The sequence below is a fragment of the Anas acuta genome, chromosome 7 (assembly GCF_963932015.1).
Source record: "Anas acuta chromosome 7, bAnaAcu1.1, whole genome shotgun sequence".
NCBI lineage: Eukaryota > Metazoa > Chordata > Aves > Anseriformes > Anatidae > Anas > Anas acuta.
In genome coordinates, this window is record NC_088985.1 from 35,898,261 (window position 1) to 35,920,961 (window position 22,701).

The window sequence follows — 22,701 nt, forward strand, 5'->3', positions numbered from 1 at the left end:
TTAACTTTTCTTTTCCCCAGAGGATCTTCAAAAGTCCAGTTGCTTTAAGATCTACCTGAATAGCATGCTGGGTTAAATTCTCTTTCCCATGTTAAAATTTCTCAGGTGGGAGAGTGGAGACAGGCAAGGTTTGTCTCTACAAACTGCTGCTGAGAAATTTGCCTCAACCCCCTTTTTTTTTTTTTTTTTTTTTTTTTTTTTGGAGGGGGGGGACTGCATGCACTGTAAAAGCATTGTGTCTTCAAAAATTGTTTTAATGTGGACTAAAGAACTGTTTTGCAAGTGCTTCATAGCTGCCTGGCTGCTTGATGCTGCATGCACAGCTGGGCCCTACACTACTGTGCTTGGTACAGACCTGGGCTGGGAAACAGCCCCTGAAGGACATTGTGCTGTTCTGTAGTGATTCAGACCTGTTTTATAGCCCTCTTAATGCTTTCTTCTTCTTTTTCTCAGCTATAATATTTTTTTGGTGTTTGTTTTTGTTGTTTGTTTGTTTGTTTTTTAACTGATGCAAAAGACTTGCTTGGGGAACAAACTTTTGGGAGCACATCTTTGTGAGATGAGTGCTCAATGGGGAGCCCTTGCCATCACAGCAGTTCACAGTTACAGCTTTATTTTTCTTTTGGAAATTATATTTTATTTTGTTTTTAAGGTATTTGACATAAAAAAAAAATGATGTATTTGACATGGCTTTTCAGGAAACAGCCCGGCTCTGTCCATGTTTTGGGTAGGGCTCATCTCAGCAGCTGAATTATGCTCATGGTTGAGGTTGAGATAAAATGCTTGGGATTACCTCTGCCCTCTAAATGTCTTGTTCCTGCAGTTTAATATATCTTCATGATGGGCAGTGTCACAGAGGCTGAAATCTCAGACTTTCCTGGTGCCTCACTGAGGTTGACAGGCTGCTAAAGGATACCTGGACGTCGCCTACCAGAGGAAAACCACAACCTTACTTGCAGACAACACTTGCAGCCTCTTGCCTTTCAGGGTCATTATTTTCTATCAAGACAGCAGCAGCTTCTCATTTTTAAACAAATATTGTCCTTGAAAGCATAGCATTACCACTGATAAAATGATGCTTCATTGAGTTATCTCCATACGCACATGTCAGCAATGGCTGTGGATAAATTACATACATCAAAGACTTCTAATGACCATACTTTGAGTAAAATTAGCTTCCTGTGTTAGCATCGTTAATTAAGCTCAACACTACCCTTCCACATATGTTGCTTTCCCTAATAGCCTGTGCTATCTGAGTACAAATTATTGCCCGTCTGTTCAGGTTCAGTTTTGATACATGGGGTATGGCAGCATGATGTAGTTTGCATTTACTTATTTTAGGTGAGATGCTGAGTTGGATGTGTCTTAAGTAAACACTGAAATATCAGGGAAATTAAAGCTCAGTTCGATTCACTGGATGAGAAAACAGGCATTACCTACACATTTCTGTTTCTCACATATTATGCAGGCCACAAGGAAGGGATATTTCTGTGTCTATTTCCTCAGTAATAGCAGTGGGATTAAAAAAAAAAAAAGAGTTTGTTATAAGTTAAAAAAAAAAAAAAAAGTAGGAGGAACTAGACTTTACAGATCATCTGCTAAAAATACATCTTTTGAAGTAAAATTTTTTATTACAAATATCATACATCACACCTCATTATTTCTTCCTCACTTAAAGCCTTGCTCTCTAGTCTTAAGTAATCTCAACCACTTACATTGTAACTTTTATTTTTTTTAATTTTCTTCACACTCTTAGCAAAATTTGGCCCTAAAACCTGCATTTGTAACCTTCTAAGCAATGTGAGAAGGTCCTGTGTCATTTTGTTCCAGCTGTCCTTCATCCCCACATCTCCACCTCAATTCTCTCCTGACAGCACCTGCAAGCAGTGGCTCAGACAGCTCTTCTGAACTTTGGCTTTATGTCAACTGGAAGTGTTCTTATAAATAAATATTGTTCTATACGCATTGCTAACCACATTCCTAAAGCTGCTTCCAAAACTGTATGACTAGAATGCAACATGAGCTGTTGGTTAGAAAGAAAAAAAGGAAGCAAATTAAAAAGTGAGTGGAAATTGGCAGACATCAGCAATAAACCAAACTCAGAGCAAATTAAAGCAGAGTGCCACAAAGTATTTATGGAAACAAAGGCATTCTCAATCCTTTTAGAGCAAGAACCTGCACAAATTGTTATGCAACATCCACCCAGGTGAAGATTTATTCTTAAAGAAATTGAGCTCTAAAGTCGAATTGATATGAACTCTATCCATATCTTTTTGACACATATATATGCTGCAGGTTTAAAGAGGACCTGCCAGATCACTAGTTCAAATATAGATGTGTATTAATATCCCCTCCAAGCTGGACCTGTACACCTCAGTTGCTCTCACAAACATGTATTGCATTATGTTATTTTTTAGGTTTCTGTCACTAGTTGGACCCTGTAGTAAATGTTAAAAACCCAAAGCTCTATAATGAAGTGAATTAGGATTTGCCTAATTATACGTAAATATATGCCCTAACCATAGGGCCAGCTGTGATTCATTCTGATTTGTTTTTCTGTCGAACCTGTGCTGATCTAACCAACAATTATATGAGCCTTTTACCACCTGCCAGGAGAACAGCTCTAATTCCCTTTCCCCCCACTAAATCTGACTTTGTCAATCAAGAAATAAGAGGTGCTAAATAGGGACCTGTGGTCCCTGCTTCTTAATGAAATCTTCATTCAGAGCAATGTTGGCTGTGGTAGGCTGTTCAGGTCTCTGTGAAAAAATTTTGTAACCAAACCAGCTTATTTTATGTTGTAATATTGTGAGGATCTCACTGCAAGAGCTGGAAGTCTTCGGTAAAGGTAAAAAAAAAAATGTTTCTTGTATTTGTATCTTACTTCTTCTTACTGTGAAAAGCTTTTATTAGAGTGATAAGAAAAACAATAGCTAAGTGAATCAAGCCACTTTTCTGAACACCCAAGGTGTATTTGTTGGTACAGAATAATTAAGGTGTTATATTTGTTTTAACTTTCCAACTATGGCCAACTCTGTAAAAGAGATGAATTTTTGCTAATTTGCTCTTTTAGAGTGAATTAATTACTTCTGTAATGATCTTGGCTTTGGGAATCATGTGTTGATTTTTTTTTCTATATTTTCATTTTTATATTTAAAAAAAGTCTTAGGCTTATAAGCAAAAGTTCCTATGAGGGGAAAAAAAAAAAAGCTATGAGCTTCTTATTGAGATCTCTGACTGTCTATAAATTAATCTTTTGATTTATCAAGCCTTTTGGGTTAGAAAGCCTGTAAGGGCATTTCTAAAACTATGTTCCTTTGACCCTTGGTTCTCTGTATATTTTTCTATCTGCTCTTGTTGTGATCCACAGTCCTGAAGTGAAAACTCAATACTGTTTGACTTCCTCAGGCCCCGTCCTATTTTGAGGAGGTCTAAGGTGCATTATTTTTGCAAGTGTAAGAATTTGACTTTCTGTGAACACTTCAAAATATTTCATATGTTGATTGCTTTAGATGTAATTACAGAACTTCCTAGCTTCATTTCCTGACTAATTTAGGAAAAAAAAAATAGTATGAACTTGAAAGAGCATGAAAAAATTATTCTTCTTATGCAGCACTTGAATTTTCACAAAATTTGAATGAAATCAGATAATATGTATTGCTGGGGTCTTATGTGGATAATTGGTCCTATGTTGCCATTGGCTTGGCTTTAATAGAATCACAGAATCACAGTTATAAAGCTTGTGTTATGGAGGACTGAGATTTGAGCCTGGCTTTCGCATTACAACCAGTGTTAAGATATATTGTTTGGATCCAAGTCTGAGGGCTGTTATAACATGAAGATATCTAATTTGATCGAAACCCTGTGTAGCTTCCCTTGTCCTTTGCAAGGGAAGGATCAGGGCTCATGGATTCCCTATTAATCACCAGGATATGGCCTTCTGATGTGTTCCTCAGTGTGCATGCCATCAGGACAACTTGTCTTCTGCCCTTCTGAGCACCTGCTACACAGATATTTACTGATATGTTTCAGTTGTAACCCAGAGGCCACAGTTCTGGCACAAGCAACGAGGCATGGTTTATGGCTGGAGGAGAACTGAATAGCTTTCCATACATAACCTATAATGTTTTTATAAAGCACGCACAGCTTGCAGATAGTTGTACTGTCACCCCAGCATCCTCCCGAGCATCCTCACCCCCTCAGAAGTGAGAAAATGGCCACATAAGTTTTGTCTGAAGCTAAAGCAGGTGGGTGTGCGGTGCAGCCCCTCCACCCTGCATGTGGCCTCCCCTTGTAAGAGGATTATGTGCCCGAAGATGAGTGCAAGGACATCTTTGTAGGATTTGAACACCTTTATGACAAAGGCACAGTGATAAAACATTAAATATTTATGGTCCTCCAATACCCTGTGCTTTTTGTTGTATGCTTTATGGTTCTAATGTTGCTTATGAAGTGCCTAGAATGTTATGGTAGCTCAGGGCCCTAAAATTAATTTCCTATGTTTTATTTATGACCATAAAACCCTTTTTGCAGTCCTTCTGTAGCTGTCTCCAGAAGGAAGTTGAAATATGTTCTTTTCCAGTTTTTAGCTCAGGAATTTACAACTGGAAAACTGTGACGGGACACTGGGAAGCTGCCCACGTGTCTCCCAGCGATGCGCACAGACCGTGAGCCTCTGACTTGATTTCAGGCTCTGATGTTGCTCCCACTGCATAGGGGCTACTTAATTTGTTCTCTGGGCTTGTAATGAATTTTAATAATGCTGCAGCCTACCCCTGAGTAATTCTGTACTGCGGTTTTCCACTGCTCTAGGAATAAATCAAAATTGTATTCTTTCCCTGAAAAAGTGCTTCTGGGAGGCAGGATCTGAGCAGTGTGTGTATGGAATAGTCAAATATCATATAATATAGCACCCATTGGACAATTGCAGACTGGCTATAAAGCGTTGAACTCCTTTAATTTCCAGTGACTGCAAGGAAAGCCGATCTATCACTCGACTGCTTGTGGGAGTGAACTGATGTGAAAAGATTGCTCTGCCATTTTGAAAGACGGTGCTAAAAGCCGATATTGTAAAGGAGTTGAAAACTTTCTAATGCTCAAAATCTGCACGTGGCTTCCACCAAGTTTCTTTCCATTGATCAGTCACAGCTGGGCAGTGCTAATCTTTGCCCAAAGAAAACTGAACAACATCGCTTCTGTGCTGTTCATGGTCTGAAGACCTATTTCAGAAACAGCCAAAATTTTAGGAAAAATGATAAATATTCTGATAGCTGGACACAACAATCCCTATTTTAGTAGGCTTCCATGGCATCTGCTAGGTTTTAAGTTTGAGATCAGTGTTGTCATGTGCAAAATAATGGAGTCTTTGGTATGGGTAGCATCTCTCTGGGCTGGTTGAATTACTCTGTGGATTCTAGAAAGCCTGTCCTCATAGTATACTCACAACTGCAGTCAGGTGTATATGCCAATACCTAACTCCTACCAGTAGTCCTAACATCAACTTTTTGTTTTTCATAAACTTTATGAAAATGAGCAAAAATACTTGTGAACAAAATTAAAATACAGGAAATTGTTGGAAAAAATCCTTGTTTTCCTTATGCTTAATTAAAGTTTCCTAACTGATGGTAAAAATTGGAGCACAGAACATCCGATCCTGTTGCTGCAGGGACCTCTTAAAAGATAAAATCTTTCTGGGGATGCTGAACAATGTGGAGGTGCAGATGAGCTGCAGTTACACCCACTGGACAATGTTATTGCTTTAGCATTAACCATTTTGGGAGAGAGTAAGAGATGAAAGTTTTTTTTTTAAATAAGGTTAAGTTATTAAATTTCATTTATATCTCTCTTTCTAATAGTCCTGTGCTGCTGTATCCCAATTCTCCATTTAAATGGGTTATTTTTGTTGTGTAGAGAGGAAAGTGTCCTCATAACTGGATCACTTTAGCAGTGTTTTGTAAGCCAAAATGTGGCCTGTGTTCTTTGCTATATATATTGAGAGTTTGCAAGCCAGGAAGCACTGGGGCAGGAGCTGTTGCTCCTCTCTTCTCTATCCCTGCCCCAAATGGACGTGCCCTTTGTTGCACTCCAAAAAACCCTGACTTTGAAGGCTTGCCTTCAGTGTTAGTGGTGCTGCTCAAAGCACCTCTAAGAAGCAAGGTAATTACAAAAAAAAAAAAAATCTTTCCCAGTGCTTCATCTTGTTCTTGAGTTGTTCTTTAAACTTTAGCAAGCTTTTAAGGACTGTTCAGTGAGGCAGCTGAAAGCACCTCATGTTTCAGGTTTTAAAAGAAGACATTTGAGTCATCTTAGGCCATGTCTATGCCTCAGCTATTTCAACTGTAAACTCTGAGCAAATGCCTACTTACTGTCACTGTGAAGGCAATATGTCAAGGTAGACGTTGTCACAAACTTCAGAGAATGAAAGAAAACCTTATTTAGAGACAGTGTACCCATCCATTGCAGAGTCTCTAGCAAGGTCCAGGTTCTCTTCAAAAATATAGCTGGAAAATTTCAGGTAAAATCTTGACAGCTTGTCTTGCTGCATGGCTCTCCAGAATGATTTAAAGCCTGAAATCTGTCTTGCCTAGTGTACACCAGTGTTTGATTAAAAATGTCCTGCAGCACTATTTCGTGACTATTATTGATTGTGCAGTGTAAACAGTTCTTTGTTTTTTCCCCTCTTGTCGAAATAAGATGCCATGATTAAATTTTATTTCTGTCAATTAAAAAAAAAAAATACTGACACTTTTTATAGCTTAAAACAAAAAGGCTAACAAAAGGCCCTTTGGGTAGTCCATATCCTCCCTGAAAGACCATCAAGAGGCAAACTTGACATGCAAAAATCTATTAAAGCCCTCTACTTCAGTTTTATTCTGCAAGTGTCTGGCTGTGGATGGCCATGTTTGTGTGGCACATCATGTCTAAGATCGCTCCTTCCTTCATGTCAGCACTACTTGCATTGATTTATCTCCTGTCTTTTAGCTTCTGCACTTTGTAAATTGATCCTAAGTTTGATTAACTTCATGGTGCCTCTGTGGCTGGAGTGTGATGTCCAAATACCGTCCTGCCTTGGGAAGTGAGGAGGAAGAGGGCAAAGCAGACCTATGTTTTTACAGCACCACAGCAGGTACTGGTTTGGTCTGGGTTGGGGAAGGCAGAAACACTCCCATGTTTCAGGGGAGAAATCTTACCCTGAAATCCCTGTTTCAGGGGAGACTTCTATTTTGGATGGGTTTTGTTCGTGTGTGGTGGTGAGCTGGTTGTGTCAGAAAGTTGGTGCAAGGACCTGTAACAGTTTTCTATATGGTGTTCCTGACATGACAAAGCAAGTACACATTTTACCATTTAAAATATGATAAAGGTATTTTTCTGAGGAAGATATTTTTTGTAAACATTTAGACATATTTTTTCTCCATCTTTTTTCCATGTTCTGACAACCATCAATGCCTGTCTTCCCTCCCTGCACAACATCTGAAAGGGCTTCAGACTATTTTTGTCAGAAAAGTTCAAAATAATAATGTTGATGCCTCAGCCAAAGGTAAAAAGGTAGCACAAAATACAGAAAGGTTACAAATGGCAAAGCAGCTCATAGTGCTGTGCCTGATGCTGAAATATTATTGTGCCTTTTCAGCTTCTGTGGTCCTGGTTTCCAGTGGAAGAAAAAAAGTGTTGGCTTAGGGTAAGCACTTGTGAGAGGGAGAATTTGGTTTGCTTGGCTTTATTTCAGCCCAGGCATGTTTTAGAAGTCAGATGGCATCAAACGCAAATATTTGGCCAAATGAACTGATCTTAAAGCCCCCCAAACCTGTAGTACAGCCCTAAAATGCAAAAGTGTTTTTTTTTTTTTTACTATGCTCAGTCTTGTTTGTGGTTCAAGATGCTGAACCACATCACCCTGTGCTGTGTGATGGCTGATAAAGCAGGGAATTGGGATAAAATGGGAAACTTGCAGCAGGTGGGAGCAGTGTGCTTCATAGAGAGAAGGTGAGGAAAGGTCTTGGGTACTGAGTGCCCTGGGAGCCGTCCTCTGCACTTCAGTGTGGAGCTCAGCAGGAGGCTCTGAGGAAAGCTTCTTCCTTTTTCCTCCTCGGAACTGGCTTCCCCATCCTTAGTGCAATAGAAAGCCACCTGTTTTCAATCATAGTTGCTCTATGCTGTGTAACTTGGATATGAAAATAGCAATTGTTTGAAATCCTTGAGTGCTTCAATCCAGCCATCAGTTACCAGGTTCTTGGGCTGAGGTCTACCTGTTGGATTTCACTGCCTCTGACTCTACCTGTTGTTGAGAGGAAAAGGGGTATGAAAAGGAGGAAAAGAGGAAAGAGGTATGAAAAGTCTCTGAAATGCCTCTGACAAGGCACTGGAAAAAAAAAAAAAAACAAACACCTGAGGGTATGGGTACCCCAGGGCAGTATGCTGCATACACTGATTCATGTCCTGCTTGAGCCCCATCTCCACACCGATGTCCATCCCTCAGCAGTAGATATCTTGAGCATTTTCTTCTTGTCCCACGTCTATGTTCATGCTCTTTTCAGAGCCCAGGATGCTTGTACAGCAGTGATCCTTAGCTGTAAGCACAGGATGCTGATCCTGATATTTGTGTGTTCATCTCAGCCCCTCAGGAGGCCGTTCTCCTCTCCCTCCCTGTGTGTGGTTTTGTGATTGCTTACTGCAGGTCCTGCCCTGGGTTTGCCAGCAGTCACTCGATGCTTGAAACTATTGAGAGCATGGGTACAGCCAAGGTGAAAGAGCCGGGCAGTGGTGATAAATGGCTGTCATAAAAGAGCTACTTCACTTACCTCTACCCAGAGACTTCCCCTACCTTCTGGTTTTCCAGTTTCCTTAGAAACTAGGAGACTTGGGGAATTTGGGCAGTGACTAGGAAAGAATACAGTATTTCTCTGATTGGAAGGCATTGATATTGAGTTCAGGGCCTTACTTTGCCCTGTCAAAAAGTATTACGAGGCTCAGAAATCATTTGTTTGATCTTTTAATTCTGATGTTTAAGTGAGTTTTAGAAAGGGTGAGGATAATTTTGGTAAAGCAGCAAATCTGTTTTGGGGATCTGGAAAGCCATGTTTTAAACAGATTTCTCTTACAGATGGTGATATCAGATTTCTTTTATTTCCTTTTTGGAAACATTGCTATGATTAGTTCTATAAAGCTTCCACTCCAGGGTAATTCTCTGAGCACAGAACTTGGATTTTTCCATGTCCTCAGAGCTTATTTACTTTGACAGGTGCAGAGCTGAGAACAAGTAGCAGTCTGCACGTGCCCATGGATCATGACAACACCTTTTCCACCTCACGTGAGGAAGAAAAAGTGGAGAAAAGCTAATCTTGACAATGATACAGATTAGAATTAGTGAAAACCAGAGTGAATGAGAATAAGAAATGTTTAAATGACTCGAAGTTTTAAACACTTTGCTCCAAATTCACTATATATTTCCATTTTCTTATAAAAGATCTGCCACCTTATATAAATGTGATAACTTTATATGCTGATTTCTCAGAAGTGCTATAATTTATCTTGTACTGTCAGCTATAATAATGTTCTTAGAAAGGAGCCCAGTTCTAACGGGGTATAGTTCTGGGCTGGCGTTTCCAGCACTACCTGTCCAGGAAGCCTGGCAGCGTGGGCAGGCAGCGTGGCAGGGATTTCACAGCCCAGGGGTGCCAAAATCCATCTTCTTTCCCCCAAGACTCAAACCACCACAACAGAGAGATGAGAAAATAAACACGTGTGCTAAAACATGATGAAAGCAAGGACTGGGGACAATGCAAGATGCCTTTTAGCAGTATAAATAAAATTACTGAATTGCTCCAGAGTGTTTCCAGGCCAGCAGCAGGTCACTGGTTTGTGCTCCCAGCCTGGAGAAGATGGCCAAGATGCTGTTGGAGTGATACGATCGCTGTGCTTGTGGCACAGCTCCTCAGCTGCCCATGTACTTCACTGCAGCAGCAATCCAAAAACCCCAGGGATTGGTAACACCAAACTGCCTCCCCACATGGGGCACCACGTCTGCAACTGGCTCCAGTGGCAGGAGGGTGCCTGGCTATGGGGAAAATGGTGAAGCTTATGGGTCTGAGGCCAACTGGAAACGAAAGGCAGAGATGCTGGGGAATGGGGTAATGTCCATGGCCCAGCTCCCTCTCCATGGCAGCAATTTCATGCTACACTAAAAATGGTATTTTGTTAAAGAAGTCTGGGGGAGGCTGAGAGCTGTCATTTATGTATCTAAAGCTTCAGATGTTTGACTTTCTAACTGTATAAGTAGACACTTCTTGTAGAAGATGATACTAAGAGAATTGACTTATTTTCTTGGGGTGGTGTAGATATCTGCAATATACCTGAGAGTTTGAGGCAGGAGGGGCTGAACAAGAAGAGCAGACCTTGTTCTTGCAGAGTGCTCCTTGCATGTTGGTATAACCCCTGCCAGGGTCTGCAGCTGGGTTTGTCCTGGAAATTCAGTGTTTGTTGTGCTCTGTTACCGCTTCATCATGTTTGGATGGTCTTTGCATCTCAGTTTAATCAGATTTGGATTAATTTTTTTTGTTTTTTTTCCTTAGAAGTATTCTTTTAAAAAAAAAAAAATTGTCTGAGACTCGTGCCCCTTTTCAGGGAAGAAACAGTTGTTGCTGCCCTTGTGGGCTCTAGAGGAAGCATCATTGTTCAGCCCCTTGCTGTGCACCTGTTCAATTATCTGTCATTTAACGAGGAGAGTAGTCTTTCAGATCTGAAGTCATACAATCATTGCAAAAATCTGTGGGGAGAAACTAAATACCTTGGGAATAGTTGCTGTTGGCCTCCTGCATGGTTTAAAGTGCTGAGGAGTGTCTGAGAAAGGTGTCAGCACAAAGATTAAGGGGAAACTTCCTGAGGCGAAATACTTGTGGGTCTTAAAATGTTTTCTTTTCTCTCAGAAAGCACATTTGTCCAAACGTTTCCCACATGGGCTGAAATATGAGTTTCTATACAGACAGCATAATTTTATACCTGGCACCAGAGGGTAAAACATGTTAGAAACGGGGAGAAAAGAAGCTAACCTGGGAGCCTGGTGCCCTGTAAATCCTTAGATTTTAGCCCAGGAAGAGTTCTGACTTTGTGCTCCAGTGGGCATTATTTTAAGAACCCTTACCTGCTTGTTTTCCCGTTTCTTTTTCTTTTTCTTTCCTTTTTTTTTTTTTTTTTGAAATACTGTTGTAACTATTTCAGTTTGCGATCTTATTTCGTTGTCACTATGGTAACACCACAACAGAGGTGCCAATCTCAGAAAAAGGGAGAAGTTATCGACTACACTGCTTCTGCAATGTAGCTCTTATTTATTATTTTTAACCGCCTCTTGGACATCCTTCAAGGAGAGGGTGCAATCCCCTTCCACAAAGCCAAAGAGAAGAACGCTGTCTTAGGAGATGCTGTGGATGAAACTTTACAAAGTGGATCTGTGCTGCCATCCCCTTCTTCACCCTGGGGTCCTGGGATATTCCTGGTCCTTGCAGTTAGTATCTGGTGGCTGCATTGGTGGAGCAATGCCCAGAAGGACCTCTGTCTTATAATTTCTAACAACGTGAGCTGTGGTAACCCCTCACTTGCATGTTTTTAGTGTGGTCCTGACCTTTCTTCTGCTTCAGGAAAAAAGGACTTTTTTCCTTCTCAACTTCAAGCTGAACATCTGCACCCAATCCTTCCAAATACAACTTTTCCTAGTTTCTACAGGCTTCATGCTTTGGTATCTTTTTGTATCTGAGTGCAAACAAGGCCCTGGATGAATTAATTCACTTGGATTGAGCTTTGCTTCCCTGGCCACAATCAGTGAGGCTGAATCCTGACCTTCTCCACAGCCTTCTCCAGCCTTATCGTTTTTTCTTCCATGCTGGACTCCAAAACTTTTTTCACTTTGCTGCCTAAAGAGTTGCATTTCTTCAATTCCAGAATCTGTATTTTTCTTGTGAAATATTTCAGTTAATAACTTGCTAGCAGAGAATAAGTGTGACCAACACAGAGGTCGAAGACCAGATCTCTGGCCTCCCAGCACGCCAAGAGGGAAGCTGCATGCTGTGCTGTTGCTGTATAAAGTCTTTTACAATCTCTTCAGTTTTGTAGCACAAATGTCTTAACTTGACATTTTCTATCTGGCTGAACAGCAATTCCTTTTGGCCTGTGGCTGCACTCAAATTCTTATCTGGAAGGACTGCATGTCCTGTGATAGGAAGCTTCACAGGAGACTTTGGGATGGAATAGACTTCAGCTTTAGTCCTGTTTGCCTCTGGTGCTACAGCCCAGGAGTCAGGGTTGTGCTGTTCAGTTGTGATTCTTGCAACTGAGAGCTGCTGCACACCTGGTTTTGTAATTTAATATAAAAAAAATGGTTTGCAAATGAAACAAAACTGGAAAAGGAAGGGTAGTGATGTCCTTTCTTTCCTCGGTCATTTTCCTAACTAATTAATCCTTTGCCAGGTTAAATTAACACTTCTTTTTGATTTAAGGGTATTGGTAGCCCAGTAATTAGTACCTTACTAGGGTCACAGCAGGTCAGAGGAACACCCTTATCTGTTCAGAAAGCTCCTGTCTTCCTTCATGCAACTGAGCTCGCATGTTCTCCATATCTTGCTTTTCTGCAACCATTTTTGTTTGCTTCTGTTTTCTAATATTAGCAGCAAAAATGGAATAATAGGAAAAACATTTTTTTTTCCTGCAATAGTTTTAACTTTTTAGTTGTGAAAGAGACAGCTGGATGTGTATTTGACTTGGGAAATTGATTGTGGTTAAAGTAGGGAAAAGGATGATGGCTAAATCTGAAAGGCAGTGAGTGAAGGTGGATGCTTGCTAGGTTACTCCAGACTCAGTTCAAAGTCATGCTGTCTCCCAGACTTTATTGCCTATTCTTATTAAACTGATCATAAACTACTCACCACCTCCTAATCTGCTCAGCCTTTTTTTGTTGAGACACCATTAACCAAATGCCAGTGAGTCTTGTTCATTTTATGTTGCTCTCTACAGAGAAATAAAATGTTAATCTTCATCAGTTTCTGAGCAATACCAACCTGTGCTGCCTCTCACTCCGTTTGTGATCCTTAAGGGCTGGAGTGATGAGCTCTTCTCTGCTCCAGACCATTCACGTGTAATCTCTGCAGGTTTTTGCTGCAGTATCTACGTATGTCAGGTGCTGTCCCTCTCAAACACTTTGGGAGGGCTTCAGAATTGGATTGGCATCCTTTATGGTTGTGGGGTTTTGGACCACCAATTCCTCACACTACACAACATTTTGTATATCACTTCATGTATATGTACACCTACTTGTAACTATAAAATATTTGCAATTGTTTTTTAAGTCAATGCAGTTGGAAAGATTTAGTGCACAGGGCTATGGTTTCCTGCCTATCCAAAGGGCTTGTAGTGGGACTATTTTTCTCTCAAACTTCTCCAGAAGCATCCTGGTTTCAGTGACTGATATTTATCTTCATATCACTGAAATTCGCTAACAGCTTTTGGAAGATTTTCACTTTTTTTTTATTGGACAAATTGCAAACTTTAATCAGCAGCAGATACCTAACTGGCAAGACAGAAGCACTGACCAAGTCCATACTGCATTGCCCAGTAAAGACAACACAAAATGCAGTCTTTCCTGAAGTTCAGGGGCTGGAGAGGACAGCAAAACAAGGCCATAAAATCTCTGCATCAAATTTTATTTTTTAACTGCAGGCACCTTGCAGGGTTTCCACATGGTGCAAATCTCTCTGGAATTGAGATGAGACATTTGTGTACTTGGATTAAGTCAATTGAATCTGCTGGTTGGGGGAAGCATTTGCAAACCAAGATCTCCTGAGTAATACACTGGTGTGTCAAGCCATTTTTATTAATGAAGCTTTGTTTGTGGAGATTTGGCTTCAGTTTCAGATAGAGTATTAAGTACAGAAAACCAAATTGTTGTATTAACTGCACAAAGGTCAAGGCCTAGGGCTGGATAATAAATAACTCTAACAAATTACCTTTACAGTAATAAGCATCTGTTTATGTCCAAGACGTGGTACTTGCACTGATTAGTGAGTTGAGAGCTTTTTTGAACTCTAAAAAGCAAACATTAGCAGAGCTGAACTCTGCAGTCTAGGTGTTTGGCTTGGTTTTGTGATATGGCTCTGGGCAAGGACTTGAAGTCTGTTTGGCCCATTCCTGCCAGGCACTGTTCAGAAGTCCATGGCAGACACTGAAGCAGTGTACACCTTGATTTACAGAGGAGAAAATAAAGGCCACAGAAGGAAGTTCTTTGAAATAAGTTGAATTATGTAGCCAGCTGGATAACTGTGGATCAAAGAAAACCCTTAGTAAACCAGGAGTTGTCTGAGAGTAAGCAATTACTTGGTACTTTGAATAGAAATATCCTAGAGAAAGGAATGGAGTCTTCAGTAACAATGACTTGAATTATTTCATAATTTTGTCTTTCTCCCATTCTCTCACAAAGAAACTTGAGACATAATATATAAACACTGCTGGCCTGTGCATGGAGCAAGCACTGGCTGCAGATACTGAATGTGCTTGGTTGTTCATGGAGCCACCCTCCCTGAGCAGGTTGCAGGTGTGCATCCTCACACCAACTGAGGCAACAGCAGGGCTGCAGCTCTCAGATCTGCAGAATGTGCAGAGAAGGTTTAGTTTTCCATACGACTGATTTTATCTCAGTTTTTGTTGGTTTGAGACTTCTTGGGTAGTGTTGGACAGTGTAGCAAGAAAGATTTTAACCTGTAGTTCATACTTTTCTTTAATGAATCTTCAAATCCTTGTTACAGCCTCTGGCAGTGCATAGTTAAAATACTTAATCCATCCTTTGCTGCAGTGCTCTGCTGGGCAGCACTTACTGCAGTGATCCTAAAGCCTTGACCTTATGGCATTCCTCCATGCTTCTGCTCCCTTTTATAATTTCACGTGCTCTTTCACCTCTCCCCTAGACCTCAGCGACCTTTATGATCTCTTTATTCTTTGTTGCACCTTGTATCTATTGCATTCACCAGAGATCCCTGTAGGCAGAGAAGAACAATGCTTTACACCCCATTGTTTGAGTTCTTTGGGATCTACTTGAATCACATGCCAATTGGTAAATTTTGTAGCAATTTCTAGACACGTTATACTTTTAGACTGTCTTTATAAAACTTAATCACAGCTATTCTGCAAAAGTTCTGCTCTCTGAAGAGCTCTTCTGAAGTAGACTGCAGCTCTAGTGCCAATGCAAGAGCCTGCTATCCTCTTAGATGTATCTGGATGTCTTCCAGAGCTATTTAATTTCTCTGGAGTTTCTGGCCAACATGCCTTGGATATTTAGCGAGGCATTTCTCTAAATGCACCAGTGTTGTCTTGTGTTGCTGTCCTCTAAAATTCTGATGTTTGATGAGAACCACTGGGGTTTTGCTCTTCATTTCAGGTAATACCTGTACTGTTAATTTTTGTTGTTGTTTGTGATATTAATCTGACATGAAAATACTGGGGGAGGAGAAGGGACACTAAACTTGGTTTCCTTCAGGTGAAGGAGGACAGCTCTGGGTCTGATGATGACCTAGCCCCAGGTTTCTGGGGAACTTCACAACCAGAGGTGGATGAACAGCAGCTCTCAGCACCACCTGGGCAGAACTGGCCTTCTCTGAGCTGCCACTTCTGGCCTGGATGCCTGGATCCCCACCTCTGCCACACCACATCTGGCTTGGTTCATGCTCTCCTCCATACTAACAGTGGTGCTGGGACTCAGAATTTCAGAATGGGGTTACGGGTGTAAGGGGATATCTTGCTAGATACAGGGGAAATAAAACAGTAAGCAGTGTGACTGGCAGCATAAAGATGTAAGACACATAAGCTTTGAGCTTGAAATGCCAGGAAAACTGTACTTAGAGATTTTTCCATGAGTTTTACCCCCATTTATGAGTTCACAGACCTGTTGGAAATGTTTGTGAACACTTTCTGAACTGTAACAGATAGTTGATGGTAACTTTGCCATACCCTGCCTAAAAAGACTAACTTTCAAAATGAGATCTGCTTTCAAATGGAAAGGCCCCTTCCACCTGATCATGTCTCGGTGCCAAGCACCATTAGGTGCTGGGAGGTTTTTTTTTTTACTGCTCAGAGGGAAAAGATCACTGCCCCATCCTGACAATGACAAATTGAGTCCTTTTATTTGCTAGACTTTGAAAATAAGGCTTGCCTGCCATTTCTATGAAGGAATGTACTGGCTTCAATATCTTCCTCTAAAAAGGATTTGGAGGAAGCAGCAGCCCCCAGGCACATTCCCTGCCATTGATCAGTGATGCACCTGACACCAGGGGAGGAGGCCCTGCCAGCTGCCCCTGGACACCAGCACCAGTCTGCGCCACCTGGGCATGTTTAAGTGTATCCACAGATATGTCCCACATTTATTGACATGTCTCAGTTTGTGTGATGAGAACGAACTTGTGAATGCTCTGAAAGTGTTTTTTCACAGCTGTAATTAAATCAGTTCCACTGCACCATCAGATCAGAGGGATCTTTTTTTCTTTCAACCTGGGGAAATAAAACCATCCTTGGGCTTCAAGCTGTTCCGCGGATGAGGATGAGTGCTCTTGGTCTTAATGAATGCTAACAAGTAGCTACAGCTGCTTGGAATTTGCAAGAGGAAAATCTCCCAGGATACATGACCAGACTCAGCCTTCAATTTCATTTGACAACAGTCCATATATGCAAAATACTTGTCTGTACAAAAGACGTCTCTTCCAAACTACCAGAGGACAGCATACACGGGAATGTAGGATCCTTGCAAGTGCTGGCTTCATAGAGACAATTTGTCTCTTGAAATTATTGTGGACAGCCAGTGCAAGTAATTAAAGTTCTGGTGTTTATTCTTGCAGGTCTATTCCAGAGAACGTTTCCTGGAATAAGCCCTTTTGGAATAACTTCCTTCTGCCTCCGTAGAGGATGAAGTATCTACAGAAAAGGTCACTGCCCTATTCCCTGACTCCTTTATTAAAATAAAATCCTACCCTGTTCAATTCCCTTTTATGCCATAGCTTCTTTAACCTGCTGCCTTCCTCTCTGATTAAAGGCCTGGATACTCTGACATATTGTAGCTTCCTGCCAGTCTTACCTGTACTTGTCATGCTGGTCACTGATTAGTTGCCTAAAAGTGTTTTCAGCCTGGGTTTCATAAAGGTATCCCAGAATTGACCAGAAGCTATAGGTGGTTTTCAGTAACCCTGTTTCTTTGCTTTCAATAATGGAAATTCTTTCCAGATTAGAAATAGTCACCCTCAGGCATTCATTCACATCATTTTGTTGCAACCAGCCTGCAGGACACATTGACTTCTGTGGGCTTATTTCTTTCATTATCTCATATTAAACCTAGAGGTGTTATTAAAATCAATATAGCGTGCAATAGTTTTGATCTGCAGGGAGCACTGCGACAAGAGACTGCAAGTCCCATTCAGAATTTAAGTGATGTGCCCATTTAAACTTTGTCTGGAATGGTACCCCTTTGTGGTGTTATTTCTATCTCTTCCATGAAAGTTTCATGTCTAACAAGTTGTTGGAAGGACAAAACATTTTGAAGTCTAGGAGCTCTGGCCTCTTGAACATGTCTCAATGCATATTGCCAGGACTGAGGGAAGCGGAGCAAAGGGGGATGGAAGTGAGTAACTTCCAAGATGGTATCAGGGAGTAAAAGCCAGCGCTCTGAAATGGGGCCCTACTTATCTTCCCACAATCGGGACAGACAAATGAAGATGGATGAATATGGGCTGTCAATTTTCTCATCAGCTCATCCTCCATGGCTGCGTTGCAGGTAAGATGCCATGCCAGCAAAATAGCAACTTATGGGCTGAGCCACACTGATAAATTAGAAACTGTTACTTGAGAAGTGTCTTTTGCCAAGCAGCTCAGACTTTACTGATCTCTGCAGACAGCAGCAGGTTTATTCCTGTGAATACTTTACTGTGTGGTTTCTATTTTGTTTTCCCTTGGCTGGATGGGTCTTGGTAGCAGCATCATGGCTAGCACATAACCTGTGGTACATAGCATGATGCTGGCTGTTTAGCATCTTTTGCTGTTGTTTCTTCCCCACAAACAGAATGCTAAATTTGATAAATGCATGGGTTTGCTCATAAAAGCTTTTCTTTTACTTACAGCTTGCTGGTAAAAACATCCTCTTAAGACACAGGTACAAAAGCTGCAGTGCTGCTGGTCCTGGCAAGTGGCGTGTCCTCTGAGTGCCTCTGGTCTGCCCCCCTGACACAGGACGGGAACACAACCCCAGCAATACTGGGATTTTTCATTTTACACTACAAACCCCAAAGCGTTGGCATCAGACAGAAGTGAGGGGTAAGTGGGGAATGTATGAGAAGGCAGTTGGTGCTGAGCAGGGAGGGGATTTTTCCGGCTGGTGAGAGAGGATGGCAGGAAGACCACGTGTATTACGGGCACTGCCTCTGTTGTATTGCACATACAGGAAGGTACCCAGGTGTGAAGTGATGAGGAAAGGATGGGAATGGGACCTGCTGCTTTCCACAGTCTCTGGAAGATATTGCATTTACTTAAATGGTTTTTCAGGTTCTTCAGAGATACTGTGGTCTGTAAGATGGACACCTAAACTAATTCTTTGAAAATAAAGACAACTGCTCAAGTTTTAGAAATGTCATCATGGAAAAAAAAAAAAAAATGAAAAAAACAACCTGATTTTCAAAACCCCAAGCAAACAAAAAGCCCCTACATTTTCTTCCCCTTTGAGGTCACTGTGGAAAATGAGGCTTTTCTGGTAATCTGCATGCACAAAGTGTAGAAAACCAGTTACCCCAAACTCTTCAACACATGCTGAAAACACTGAAGGTTTGTGTCTGTGAACGTCATCTCCTTCAAAACAGGTCTAGGTTGGAACAACTTGTGTTGTCTGAGTGTATTATGGACACAAATGTGTGACTGGTGAGAGAAAGCAGCTATTGGTAATATGGTCATGGTATACAGATCAGGGCAAATACATACTGTGATGTGTTCTGATAAATTCAGCACTGAATTCATGGGCTATAATTGCCTGGATCACTGGAGATGTTTGTGAATTCAGTATGTGGAACCACTGATGTAACTGACTGAGTATCATATGGTTATAACGTGGAAAGTGGTTTTAAAGTATTCAACCTTAATACTGGAGGTTTTGTACCACTTCGCAGAGTAGTGATTGCATCTGATGCTCCTGTGTTTCCAGGAGCTTTGACCAGAGCCTTAATGCAAGCTCTTTGTCTCTGATTTAGACATCAGAGCAGAGACATCTCCACCACGTTCTAAAGGGTGCAAATCATGTGTGTAAATCTGAAAGAAAACTAAGCCCATATCTTCAATTCTCCAGTAGAGGAGCATTTGTGAAGGTCCAGACTTAGTCACCTACTGGGAAGTGGAGATTTGTTTCTTACAAATGAGTCATCTCTTTCATGCTGAGAAAGAAGAGAAGATATGCAGGTTTCAATCTTTGTCACTCAACACTGAAATATGTTTTATTCTACAACTGCAAAGGCTTGACTTGCAACTATTTGGTAGTTCGTTGTCCTTTTCCTGCTACAGCCTTGTCATTGGCCATGTTTCAGAACGTGAAAGAGGTAGAAACTGCCTCTACAAGAGCAAGTACTGACAGATCGATGTTTATGTATTAGCTTCATAACTATGCACAAAAACAGTTGTCACAATTGAGTTGTAGGAAAATGAGTAAGTTGCAAAACCAACAAGTAGAGGGTGTTTGTAGCTTGTTTTCTTGAAGTGATGTAAAATAGGAAAATTAATGATAATTGTTGAGAGAATCAGCAAGTCTGTAGCTGGCCTGTATCAGAAAAGAAACATTTTTAATTGTACAAGCAGAATATTCTCTGATTTTGCTGCTAAGTTCTGGTGCAATGCCTCTGCTGGCTATTCTCAAAATTCATGCCTTTTTTTGGGGTGCAGTCCCAGGGCTCCTACAAGTGTGGACTATGGTGTTGGCAAACACCTGCCCAGGTATTCCTGAGCTATGATGCAGGCAAGGTTTAATGTGACAGCATGTCCTAAAGGACTTGTCTGATCTTTCTGTGGATCATTTGAGTGTGGTCATCCTGTGATCTTCTAAACACAAGTCTGCGACCAGAAAAGTCTTCTAAACAATAAGTCTGATGTGTTAATATTGGCTAATAGTAATGTATTTGGAATATCTGATCTAGTAATTATAACAGTGGTTATACACAAATATTACTGAAGCCCTTCACTATGGTTAATTTGCAATTCCTGTAATTTTATGGGGTTTTCTAAACATGGCACATCTATCATTAACTTATTTATTGCTGTACGTAAGCTCTTGTACCTTTTTATTCAGTGGTGTGTCAGTGTTGTAGTAATGATTTGATGTGTGCAGAAGTGCTTGATTCTTAGTGCTGTTAGATGACTTTAATGTAGGTATTAAAGGAGCTCCCTCCCCCCAAATGCACGCACAAAGATGCACAAATGCTCTCAAGAACTTGGTGGTTGAAGCAAAAACTACTCTTGGGTCTCTCTAATCCATGTTATCTTTAAATGGAGGTGGGAAAAGGAAGATTAGATTAGGGAGGGTAAATATGAAGAGATCCATGTTATTGTCACGTTAGTTTCTTCACAACTTCATCCGAAGCCCGCTAAGGACAATGAAAGTTCCTATTCTTCCTTATTTCCAATTGCTTTTTTTATAAAATCAGCAGAACTTTTTTTTTTTCCCCAGCACAGACGCTGCAGCTCCCCCTGGGAAAGGAAAATTTCAGCTGCTGCTTTAACGTGCTTCTGTGTCACAAAGAATAAAGTCACAGAGGTTTGGGAAGAGGCTTTTTCTAAAAGGCAGCTCAAAGTGCTAGCAGGTGAGAGTAGTGGAGCTGTGGCAGTGCTGGAGCTGATGTGGTGATGGGAGGTTCCCACCAGGACAGGGGACATTAGAAGGACGCATCCCCTCATGTCCTGTGTCATCCACGTGCATTGCTGACCCTGCAGCTCATTCAGGCACCAAAGCAGATTGAGAATGAGCTCCTGGTGCTTGTCTCTAGCCCCCTTAGCAGAACAAATCCAGATTTTAACTTCTCTGGGTGTACTCCCTAACTGGGAACTGCTGGTGAAGCCACCAGCTGACGTTGGCCCTCAGCTTTGACTGTACGAACACTTCCTATCTGTCCCATGAGATTGTGTGCTGGGTCTTGGTCATAAGGGGACAGGCTTCTGGATTTTACACCATTTCTAGACCCATAGCTTATATTTTACTTTACTTTTCACTTAGTGCTGCAGCCTGTAGCAGTGGAGTGTCTAAATGTGGGCATGGGTTGTGGCTGTCGGCCCCGGCTGGCAGCCTGTGCACTGGTACAGCCCCGTGGTGCTGGGCTGGCCCCGCTGCACGCCTGCTGCCTTAGTCACTGGTCAGGCAAGAACGCTTCCCAACCCTCGTTGCCTTTCTCTGAACCTGTTCCAGTAATGCATCCTTCCTCGTTTTTGGGAAGGAGCGTATCTAACCCATACATGTAGTCTATGCTAGCTGGGAAACTGCCGTCAAAAGCCACTGTTTGAAACAGTTTCTGCTGAAGTATTTGGCAGTGGTGCAACGCAGAAATTCATGAGATTTACTAAATTTTGGGGGGAGAGGTGTGATTAAATATTAACCCATGATTTCTTGGCACGTTATATTAAATGCTTCTGTTTCCTCCTTGCCATGGTATTTCATAAATGTAGACTTCAGATTCAGGAGGAAGGCCAGAAACTGCACATAAATAGAGCATAGGCAGGAGAAGACAATGTGTATGTTAAACCCCAAAGACCTTAGGAAATTAAGCTGTAGTTTTGTTATAATTAGTGATTTTCTTTGAAGCTCGTATAATTAGGATATCATCCATCTTTGAGTGGCTTTATTAGCATTGACAGTTACCTTGGGGCTGTAGACAGACCGAGCACCAGCACATTGATGTATTGCCCTGATCCGCAATAGTCTGAGTGTTTCCCATCACTTTGGGTTCTCTGCACTGAATGACACTTCTCAAATAGTCACTTCTCAAATAGTCCCAACAGACAGATGGGAGCACTGGGAGATGAGCAATGGAAGGTGAATCTGATCCTTAACATGCAAAAATTTGCATGAAAATAAATGGTCCAGATACTGTTTAGAGTTGGTTTGGTCACCACTGCAGGTTTTCCAACACTGCTGGCCATCTTTTGTACTCACAATCTTGTGCTTTGGGGCACTTTCAGAAAAGTTTTAAAAATGTAGAAATTAAACATCCTTGATTTTTTTTTTTCTAATCCAAGAAAAGCAGATATTTCTTAATCAGAAAAGTTAACTTCAGCACTGGAAAATGTGTACAAGTTGCAGCACAATACAATTCCACAATGCATAATTTTCTTAAAAATCTCAGATGAGGAAGGGGAGAGCCACCCCATCTGTGGTCACGGATGTCTTCTCTTCCCTATACCCACAAGATAACTATAAATATTTGGAAAATAGTTTTGAGCAATATTGTTTTATTCTTATTTGGGATGTTGTCAAGAAATATAAATGAATGCTCTCTTGGCAATCTCTGCAAAATACTATTTTTACCCTTACTTTGAGAACTGGGACTGAATGAAATCATCCTTTCTCTTTGACTCTGTATTTCCATCCATCATTAATCAATAGCTTTGTTAGCTCTACAGAATTCACACCATCAGCTCTGATTGGGAGGCTTTGAATTGCTCCCC

General features: G+C 41.2%; 1 long non-coding RNA gene across 5 annotated transcripts in view; it reads left to right on the forward strand.

The window, feature by feature from the left end:
- The first annotated feature begins 2,558 nt into the window (after positions 1-2,558).
- LOC137859775 (uncharacterized) overlaps positions 2,559-22,701 on the forward strand; it is a 33,463-nt gene continuing 13,320 nt past the window's right edge. Inside the window, exons 1-3 of one of the 5 annotated variants that reach the window (XR_011098533.1) lie at positions 2,559-2,848; positions 18,135-18,327; positions 20,714-20,846. This is a non-coding gene — a long non-coding RNA (uncharacterized lncRNA). The remainder of the gene's footprint in view (positions 2,849-18,134; positions 18,328-20,713; positions 20,847-22,701) is intronic. The other 4 variants (XR_011098534.1, XR_011098532.1, XR_011098535.1 and 1 more) reach the window with 4 other exon arrangements.